Source organism: Nanorana parkeri, unplaced genomic scaffold (genome assembly GCF_000935625.1).
Source record: "Nanorana parkeri isolate BGI_ZX_2015 unplaced genomic scaffold, ASM93562v1 scaffold61, whole genome shotgun sequence".
Lineage (NCBI taxonomy): Eukaryota > Metazoa > Chordata > Amphibia > Anura > Dicroglossidae > Nanorana > Nanorana parkeri.
This window is the reverse complement of record NW_017306329.1, coordinates 2,466,460-2,477,664: the sequence shown is the minus strand read 5'-3', so window position 1 is coordinate 2,477,664 and position 11,205 is coordinate 2,466,460. Positions and strand designations below refer to the sequence as shown.

At 41.6% G+C, this 11,205-nt stretch overlaps 1 protein-coding gene across 6 annotated transcripts in view; it reads right to left on the bottom strand.

Moving 5' to 3' along the window:
• Positions 1-11,205, bottom strand: part of TCF4 (transcription factor 4) — a 375,506-nt gene that overhangs the window by 318,573 nt on the left and 45,728 nt on the right. The gene's annotated exons all lie outside the window — the stretch shown is intronic.

Below are 11,205 nucleotides of genomic sequence, written 5' to 3'. Positions count from 1 at the left end.
AACATTAGGCTTAAGTTAATCTTTAACTGTTCTCACCCATCCTTTCTTTTCCCAGAAATACAAGGTAAGGTCTTCTTCAGTAGTTAACACTGCGTCAGCCCAGTACATAACCAGCTCCTCAACTTCCTTCCACACTGCTGTCTGCATAGAGGGGTAGAGAGTCTCCACATAGTCAGCCATGTACAGAACCAGCCCCTCATTTTCCTTCAACACTACTGTCAGCATCGGGGGGGTGGAAGGTCTCCACTGAGTCAGCACAGTACAGACCCAGCACCTCATCTTCCTTCTACACTATTGTCTGCATAGAGGGGTGGAGGGTCTTCACTGAGTCAGTCCAGTACAGAACTAGCCCCTCATCTTCCTTCAATACTGCTGTATACATAGCGGGGTGGAGGGCCTCCACTGAACCAGCCCATATAGACTCAGCCCCTCATCTTCCTTCAATATTACTGTCTGCATAGAGGTGTGGAAAGCCTCCACTGAGTCAGCCCAGTACAGACCCAGACCCTCATCCTGATTCCACACTACTGCGTGCACAGAGGGGTGGTGGGTCTCCACTGCGTCAGCACAGTACAGAACCACACCCTCATCTTCCTTCAATACTACTGTATACACAGTGGGGAGGAGCGTCTCCATTAAATCAGCCCATACAGATACAGCCCCTCAACTTCTTCCAACACTACTGTCTGCATTGTGGGGTGGAGGGTCTCCAATGAGTCAGCACAGTACAGACCAAGTCCCTCATTACAGGGGAGAAGAATGAGGGCATATCTTACAACTGGACGACCAGCAGATGATTTAAGCATCAGTGATGAAGGGCATAATGGACATTGCACTCCTTGAAGGGGTCGCTTTGCAAGGCAAGTATGTCAAAATATGCAAACATGCTGGGCAAAGCTCCTGGTGGGGGTCACAATTTTTTATATGGTTTAGTTCCACTTTAATCCATCCCTAAAACGTAACACTTAACCTGCCCTTAAGACTTATCACAATCCTCTCTGTATCGTTAAATGACAAGAGTATTTTAGAAAATTTTAGAACCCATACTTCTCCTGAGCTAGACAACATTAACCCCACCCCTGATACTTTCCTATCTCAATAGGACAGACCAAGCTAGCTCTAAATGAAGGTCATGTGAAGATGTCAGAGGCAATTATGCACCAACGAGGAAGATCAGGACCATGGCATCGCTGGAGGGAGGCACTGTGGCAGGTAGGACTGCCATAATATGCAAATATGCCGTGTATGCTTGCACATTATGGCCAAACCCCTGAGCACCTGCAGATGTGTTTAGTTCCCCTTTGGGTTACGTTACCATAATACATGCAAACGGTGCTTAGTGAAAATTTTTGAATGCTACTTTTTTCCCGTTGCATACTAACTGACAAGCCACCCTACCAGCAACCCAAAGGCTAATGAAACAGCATGGCTTTTATGGTCCATTACAGAAACATAAAATGAACCAACTGATCCTTCGTGAAATCAATGTCAAAATAATCATAAACTAACATAAAATTATGATTCTTAATTTAAATTTGCTGTAGATTGTTATACTGTTTTATTGGACTTACACGCATGACCAGAGTGTTCACAAGTCACATATAATCCCGGAGACATATTGCTTTCAGCCGATGAACATTTTTATTGGGCTCTACAGGAATGATTAACCGCTTTGCTTGTACATTGGCGCTTAAGATCATATAGGCTCAGATATCACACTTCAACAACAAGTGACCCGCGAGGCCTTGATGGCCTCGTATATACAACTTCAGTGCGGAATTTACACTGCAATCTCCAAAGCGGTGACTTATAACAGTAATAAATTGTCATATTGATTGCTCGCTGGGAGGATTCCTCCATTCACGTTATTATGTTCTCCTGATCAAGGAAGGTTACAGTGTACTCCTTTTTAGAGAAGCAAAAATCCATTCATCCGTTCCTTGTTCCGGGTTTTTCAAGGAAGCCTTTAGAGTTCAGGGTTGGCAAATGAAAACAAACAAGCGAAGGACGTTTACTCAACATACAGTATTCAAACACGAGATATTAACAATATAAATAGGTAAATAGGCAAGGTGAAGATTCACAATACAGTTTACCTAGTTTTATACACACACACGGGATGAGTGCTTTGTACAATACATAAACTATGACTTCCTTTTCCACAATGCATCTCTGGGCTCTATTCACACACAATGTTTATGCAATAATGTTCATGTATACATAAATTGAATTTCTCAATTCAGCACTATTTAACTCTATCAGCGCTGTGGATTTTTTATTTTTTCTATGGGACAAAAGATGTTTTCCTGAGCTGTAATAAGAATGAGTAGTCATAGTGTGAGATCTATTAATAGTATTATGATTGCAACAATAGCAGTAGAAGGAGGACAATGGCCGTTCTTAAGAACCTAGCAAATTTGAAACATGGACTATTCCACAAACAGTAGATGTAATCCCAATCACCAAAATCTTATAAAAGCCTTAACGTGAACTTAAATCAGAAATTAAATGCATTCAAGTACCATAAAGTGACATTAAACCCTCAGATTTTTTAACATAAACCAATACTGTAATGTGTGCCTTACTGTAATCCATGGTACTTTCCCTTCTCTTTGCTGCTCTTCCTTTTAAATCCTCATGTCTTCTAATGCTGGGGGAGAACTTTCCTTTGCAGCTGAGTGCCTCTTCCTGTAGTGCTGGCTCAGGTTGCAAACCTAAACACAGACACCATGTATCCATTTCAGAGACAACAGAAGTTCTGACCAGCATGAGAACAGATACAGATTTAAAAGGAAGAGCAGCAAAGAGAAGGGAAACAACCATGGATTACAGTAAGGCGCACATTACAGTATTGTTTTATGTTAAAAAATCTGAGGGTTTAATGTCACTTTTACTATTAACAAAAATGTAGCGTATATGTGCATCACATCACAAATTCTTAAATCATCATCCCCTGCAGATTCACTCACTCTGAGACCCAGCACCAGCCCTCCAGCACTAACATACTTCCCATGAGTGCAGGGTGTCATGGACCCAACTTCTAGGGATGCAACTCCATGGTACCCTGCACTCACAGTACGATGACGCAGAGAACAGTGCTGTCATCACATCAGCTGTGAAACTCATCTCCTCGCTGTGATACTCGTCTCCTCTCTAATTCTATCCACCACAGACTCACTCACTCTGAGACCCAGCACCAGGCCTCCAGCACCAACCTACTTCCTGTAAATGCAGGGTGTCATGGATCCATCTTCTACGGATGCAACTCCATGGCACCCTGCACTCACAGTACAATTGTGCTGAGAACAACGCTGTCATCACATCAGCAATGCTCTCTGCATCATTGAGGAGCAACCAGTGCCCGAGAAGAGGCACATGACCAGCAGCTTGATGAGATCTGAAAAAAATGTATCAATAAACAATATATACATGGGAAGGTATTGGGCAGAATGGATGATAGAGTGGGGAGGTTGCAATTGGGCTTTAAACCATATCAGCTGCCCATAAGCAATGGCTAACTACGTTGTGTTCAGGTGACGTGCACTTTACAGATTCCTTAAGCCCAACATTGCATAGGTGCATAGCTAAGCGGAAATCAAGGACCTGATATTTACAAACACGTCTGACCATTTTCCAAGTAAAAAAAAAAAGGAACAGATAGACTCATCAAATTCATGGACATCTTCCAGTTGGTCCGCAAGCTTCACACACCCTCTCAGTCCTGAGCAATTACAGTGTTTTGGCAGCAACAGGCATCTGGCTGGAGATATAAACATCCTACAAAGACCTCCTTCCCACTGAATGCACAGAGAGGAGGATTATGTGTTCACACAATAGAAAATGTTCATTTTGCCTTTCCATGACTGGTCCAGTTTCTGAGCTTCGCATGTATACGGAGCAAATATCTACCTTTCTATTTATGAATGGGAGGTCCCGGAGGCAGCCAGTTGGCTTTCACCACTGCTTCAAGCATAAAACACACACAAAAAAAAAAAAAAAACAACAAACGTGGAGTTGTGTTTCCAGATGGTATAAAGAGAAGAACTCCACCCAAAGCTTAAAGTTCACTTTCGTGTTTCCAATTTGCCTCATGCAGCTGCAGCTTTAATTGCCTTCCAGCTGAGCCGTTTGTTGAAACAGGTGTAAGCTCTCCCTTGTAGAAGCTAACATGATGCAGATGGTTGAATTTCTCTTCTGTGCTGTGGTTATCTGCCTTAGCTTTCTTTTAGCTGAGATATGTTCATGGATTGGACACTCCCAGCAGAAGCACAAGTACCAAGTTTACCATGGTAAGGACATACTGCCGTTTCATAAACTGGCCCCTTATGTTTGCTAAAATGGTCTGCTGCCTTATTTACCAACATCCACCCTTGTGCCGTCCAATGCCCTCCCTCTTACGCTTTAAGGGGCACCTGGGGCAATGCAATGTAAAAAAACGGGTGTATTTTCCCACCTGGGAGCCACAGGTGCTGCATACAGCTGCCCCATGAAGATCAATTAAAGGATGAGACTGTATGTGGGTAAAACACAGGCATGCATAAGAAGCACAGACTGCTTGTGTTCAGGGGCCTACGTATGTATGTGTGTTAATGTAAGTGCCATAATATACTACATACAGCCACATCCCGAAATATGTTTCAACATTTTTATTCCTTCTTATTGGAAAATGAGGAACTACATGGAGGGAGCAGAGTCAAAAACGCGTTTCAGGGATTCACCTCCTGAGGCTTGAAAATTAAGGTGAACCTCTGAAACATGTTGCCTTGTAACTTGTGAAATTTAACGACCCAGAAGTACCCAGCAGCTGTGGCCCCGCCTTGAGACAGCACTACTTAGACATCTGATCAGAGCTGTGTCTTACAGCGCAGGTGATCTGGAACTTTTCTTGGCTGCACTCTACTCCCTCAACGTAGTGACTTCCATAGAGAGAACAATCTCGGACCAGTAGCTTCGACCAGACTTCTATTTGATGTGTGACAGCGAAATTTTATAAATATTCAGTAAGTGAATTACTTTTTACTTTTACTGTTACTTTTCTACTGCACTTAGACCTGTGTGCAGCATTTCTTTGTTGTCTTTACAGTGCTGTAACATGGATGATTCCCTTTCTCATTTTCTGGGCAGCAGGATCAGTGCATACATGATCCCTGGATTAACTGTCATTAGAATTAGAGCTCCCTCAAGACTATTCAGATACAGTCCATAGCCAATTGATCTAGTTGCGCAAGTCGTGAGTTTGTGTTTTTTTACATGGGTGAGTGGGAGCCTACAAGATAAGGAGACCTTGATACAAGATCTGCTTTACTGGGGTTCACTCTTAAAAGACCCCTTTTGTTGAAGGTACCTTACCCAAGTCAATAAAATATGGCTAGCTGATCCACAGTGTGCAGGAGATCCCTTTAAATTAAAAACTCATTTTGCAACCCCGCGGAAGAGAGGAGATGTGTATACAAAGGGAACCTAGAAACCCCAAGCCAAGCAGCACAACCGGAACACAACAATCCTAATTTACATGATTCATTGATGGAAATTCCATTCCAGAACAGTACGCTTTATTCTGTCCTCAGCAGACGTCTTTCTCAAGGTATTATTAATAACTTTTTTTTTCTTTTAAACTTTGGCAACATATCCCCAAATTCATTTAGGAGAGCATCTTAAGATATTTTAAGTGCTAAAAGCTGGTGATTACCACAGACCATCTTGAATTCATCTGGTGTTACATTCCCAGACTAATAACCTGGATAGTCCTGGACCTTTAATTGCATTAGCTAGTTACTGATTTTGATAAATTAAAATAAATACATTTTAGGGCCTTTTCACACCATGTCGTGGTACGTTACATATGCGTTTGAGTGATGTGGTGCCGTTCATTTGAATTAAACCCCCGTTACACCTTGCTGACAGAAGTCCCCAGATAGCAAGGATAACTTGCTACAAACTTGTGGCGGGGTGAAATTGTAATTTTGTTAACTTGCTGCACATATTCTTGGCAAGTTGTAGACTTGCAGAACACTCGCAGCACAAGTTCTAGTTGACACTTTTTGAATTTGTAGCAAATTTGCTTGGCAAGTCTACAGCAAGAGTCCTGCAGGTCTTAGCAAGAGCTCTGCAAGCTTGCTGGTCTGGAGACTTGCAATGCAGACTTGATGTAATTGTGCAACAAAATTGTGAAGCTTGGCAAGTCTGCAATAGTTTAGCAAGTCATTTTCAAACTTGCAGCACAATTTCTTGCTATCTGGGTCACTGTATGGCACCTTTTTTTTTTTGCAGCACACTGCAACACATTACTGTGCAGCGCACAGTTTTTGCACACATTTTTTGCCGGGCACATTACTGTGTTGCCACATAGCTGTCAGAAGGTATTCAAAATGAATAGCACCGCATCGCACTTAACGTTTGTTGCCACACATGGTGGGAATGGGCCTTGCACATTGTGACATACTGTACCTGCCCTTCCATATTTTTGGTATTGTATTCGACGTAGAGATATGTAGATTGACCAGGGTAGGATAGTTACTACCACGACTAAGGTAGTAACTATACTACATGGCCCAAATTGATGGTAAATCTATCCCACTGGGTTACAGGCAAAAAAAGACCATCAATTTTTTTTTTTGGTCCCGGGGTCATAAGGACAGGAAGTAAGGGAAAATAGGGGCAGAGAAAAAAAAATATACTTAAACTGCTCACTTTATTCACACTTCAGTGGTTGCCACAACACATGGTAAAATGTGGGTGTATGTAAGTTGCTTTCATTCTGAATGGTGCCACAACACACATACAAAAAAAAGTGCTATAGCACACAGCACTACAATACAGATATAAATACTCCATCCTTTAAAAACAAACAAACAAACACTGGTGTTATAGCGAACCACAACACAAAGATGTAAATACTCCATGCAGTATGAAAAACAGTTTGAGTGTTTTTAGCGTTGAGTTGAGTAATATCAAATGAACACACCTCAACACGTGAAACACAACTATTAATGCACACACAAAGGTGTGACTGGACCCTTTTTTTAACAATTTGGACAGAGTAGGGAATAATTAAAACTTGTGACCAGTTTGGTTTTTTTTTTTCTTTTCGTCTGTCACAATGGAGTAATTTTCCTTCATTACCTATCTAGTGACACCGACGGGAGATCTCTCCAAAATAAGCAAATGTTCTGCTGTCACCTGAACATGTGTCCCCATTGGAAGATGTCCCCTCAGTGACAACTCACATATGTTGGACTTTACCTCAGTTTGACTCCTGCTGACAATGGTCACCAGGACAGCTAGAGAGAATAATTGTCCCCAGTGGAGATACACAGAAATAAAACACCTGGTATGGGGTTCCAACCCTTCACCAGGCTATCCAAAATAAAAAAATCAGTTTTAAATACACTGTAAAGAAGTTAAATCAGGTTTTCCTAACCAGAACACTCTGGAGGAATCTGGAGGAGCAGAAGTTGCTGGGGGGTTACTGGAGCAATAAGCAATGACAGATTAATCTCTCACCTTTAATGACCACCACTGTAAAGGGGAATTTCACTGCGGACCAATAACGTGAGGGAACACTTCAATAATCACAGTCTGTTTCTCCTCTGGCCATTATTATTCCTTTATTTTCGTGAATATTATTGTCTTATAGAGAAAGGGAGCATTGTAAAATAATCAACTGTGGGTGTTATATATTCTAGGTATGCCATATACTTTAATTTAACCATTCGCTGACCGGAGTGTTAACCCCCTTCCTGTCCAGGCCATTTTTCAGTAATCAGCGCTGCGGTACTTTGACTGACATTTATTCCGTCATGCAACGCTGTACTGAAATTAATTTTAAACCATTTTGTGGGGACACATAGAGCTTTCTTTTGGTGGTAGTTAATTACCACTGTGGTTTTATTTTCAACAGCTTATATAACATTAAGTTTTACTGGAAAATGTGGATGTTTGTCAGGAGTTCCCTGAAACCTAAAACAATTATTTCAAGGGCTCCATCAGAGTAAAAAGGTTGAGTTAAAGGCTTTGTTGACACATCTTCTTCTTCTAATGCAATTTAACTAGTTTCTGTAAATGTCGTTTGAGGCAGAATTGTCCATTTCACAAGGAAATTCACAGCCCGTATGTTGGTTGTCCAAACAAAATGGCTTCCTCTCCTTTCTAGCCGTCAACCCAGAGCGCACAATCTCCAGGCTTTCTTCTGTCAACATGCGACATATGCCTTCTGTGTTCCGGATGACATGGGAATTTATAATTGCTTTGCACTCGGTACTACTTAAACATTTATACTGTGCCAATGTGACAAGACAGAGATTGTTAAATTGATAGCCCCGGCACACATTATTTACTTCATACCTATGATATCTTGTCATGCGAAGGCCGGCCATTTGATCTATTTTCAAAAGTAGCAAGAAGCAGATGAGTTACATAATTGGGCTTCATAGCTGGATCAGTCAAATAGGCAATTTACAATTCCTGTCAACAGCCATTACATATTGTCTGAGGAACATGGCTTTTATTGGAAAAACATCAAAGCATTTCCTAGATGACACTATTCATGAGGAAACTGACGCCCAGATCACAACGACGACCTCCATCTTGTGTGTTTTCACAAAGTGAGGAGGGTTAAGTAACAGACTACGAAGCCGAGCCCATTGTGTAATGAAAGAATGTATTCAGCACAAAATAGGAGCCCCATTCTATTATCTGGAATGTGGTGACAACTTTATTCAGAGAAAGGGCTTCATGTAACTATAATACTTTAAGAGACACTGTCACCTTGCCCATGCAGGGAAAGGGGACAGTGTATGTATAAAGAACGACCCACACTCTTCCCTACCACTTTATCATCAATTCTCTATCACTTCCCTGCTGCTCCTTCTTCTTTAGCCACCACTGCACCCCATGGTGTGCATTGTCAAGTAGCCACCCCTCCAAGCTCGATCTCATGTGATGGACTACAATCACATTGGCTAACTAAATGTTAGATTATAGTCCATCACTGGAGTGAGCTTGGAGTGGTGGCTGCTTGACAACACACACAGGGACCATGGGGAACAAAAGTAGCCCCCCTCCAGAAGGAAGGACAGTGCCAGCACCAATTCAGAGATGATTTGAGGATCTACAGCCGAGTGATACACAAATAAGATACATTTTTGTTATTAGTTACGGTACTTAAATGCATTTTTAAGATTTAACTCCTGAGTTTAGTGTCACAATAAAAAATGTTTCACCCCCTTATACTTTTTCTCCTGTGGGTTCTCTGCTGGCACTTCCGGGATTCTTGCCTAGACGACCTGAAGCATCCTAGGATGCCTGATCACAGGGGCCTCAAGGTGCTCTACAGTGCATGCACCGCAGCGCATCGTCAAGGGCCCAAATATGTCTTGCTGTTTCTTGCAGGCGCAGTGTACGTGCATCATCAAGGGGCCAACTGCAAGAACCTGAAAGAGGCAGCTTGCCCCCTGATGATGCAAATAATAAAGATGATGGCATGAGATCTGGCATGCAGTGGCAGATCAGTGAACTGCAGCAGGACAATGCTGGAGTCGCTAGACTTGTGAGTATGTAATTTCAAGATAACCCAGCGAGCAAAGTAAGTAGGGATTTAAAAAAAAATATATATATATAACTGTAAGGGGAGGGGCAGGGGAGAGTGTGAAGTTCCTCTTTAAGTAATACAGCAAAGGCCCATTCACACAACCTGTGTAGCATTTGTCGCCCATCAAGTTGTCATGAGCTACCATGCATTTTAACACGTTACAATTATTTAATTATTTTTTTAGAGCAGGAGCCAAACTATTGCTTCCTTAATGTGTGCTGAAGCATGTTGTAACCCATTATACCATGTTAAAATGCATAAATGCAAAATGTTTTCTTCGACCAGTGCACTCCAAATCAGTGCATTGGTGTGAATTGGGACAATTGGAATCAAGGCAACTAGCCTTCTCCTTGGGGGCTGCAATGTGCAACAAACGGTCAATGCACAGCAAAGATTTCAGTACCTCTACTGTGATTTTTGAAGATTAATTTCTCCACAATACCTATACCTACAGAGCTGAATGAGTATTTGTTTTAAAGTGTTTTAATACTTGTTCAGAATATGCAAATAATAATTACTAAAGCTATGATATTTAATTAATTGGGTTTACATATACTTAAACAAATCATATATTGCAGATTAGAAGATCTGGTTTCCATGGGCAATGCGAACACTTTTGCTTTCAGAATATGAAGAGGAAAATGAAGACAGTAATTGCAGGTCTGCGGCGATAACTCTTCCACATCACACACACCATAAAGATACCCTGATATATGTCAGTCACTCCCAGTTCTTCCCTTGTAATGAAGGCGCACTAGTGTCAGCTCCTATAATTAACTTCAATATTTAAAATCAACATCAATTTGTAATAAATATGTTAACTGCCAAGGTGATACTCATTTCATTAGTGTGCTAATGTCACTTACCAAGAGACATGATTGCTAATAATTTGTGACAATGACAATGGGAAGTGAGATCACAATGTGCGTATACCAGAGCAAGGCAAGACAGCGGCGAGCTGTGAAAAGCTGTCACTAAAAATATTACGTTTATTCCGCGCACAGTTACCATCGACAATCTATTGATCGCTATCTAGAGGAAGGAACTGTGTGTGGGGGGGGAGGGAGTTTGGGAAAATCCTCCTATAAAATCCTAAAATAAAAATGGGTGAAATGCCAGCCAGTTCTGATTCCAGACTAGACTTGACAGTAGAAAAGATTATACAAGGACAAAGGAGGAGTGTGTTGTTTCTTTTGATTAAAGTGGAACTATAGCCATTTCCAAAAAAACTGGGAACAGGAAAGTTCTTATTGCAGTAGGGACATACTAAGTCTTTTCCATTCCTTACTTACCTTCCTTTTTGCAATCATCTTTGGCAATCCCAGGATCCCGCTTGGGTGTTGGAAACAAAAAAATTTAAATGTGCATGTGCCGAAGTGATGTAATCCTGGGCTGGCTAAATAAGATGGCCAAAGATGCCAAACAAGGAGGAAACCTGCAATAAAATGGCAGTGCCGGTGAGGGATATTGCGGATGTTGCATTGCTGTTCCCACTTCAAAGGGAACCTATCAGCCCATAACTGGTCACAGCTAAGACTCCCAACCTTTATGTGCCAGTTTTGCAATTCTAGGATACATGTTTATATTTTTAAAAGTCCTCCCCCCCCCCCACCTTT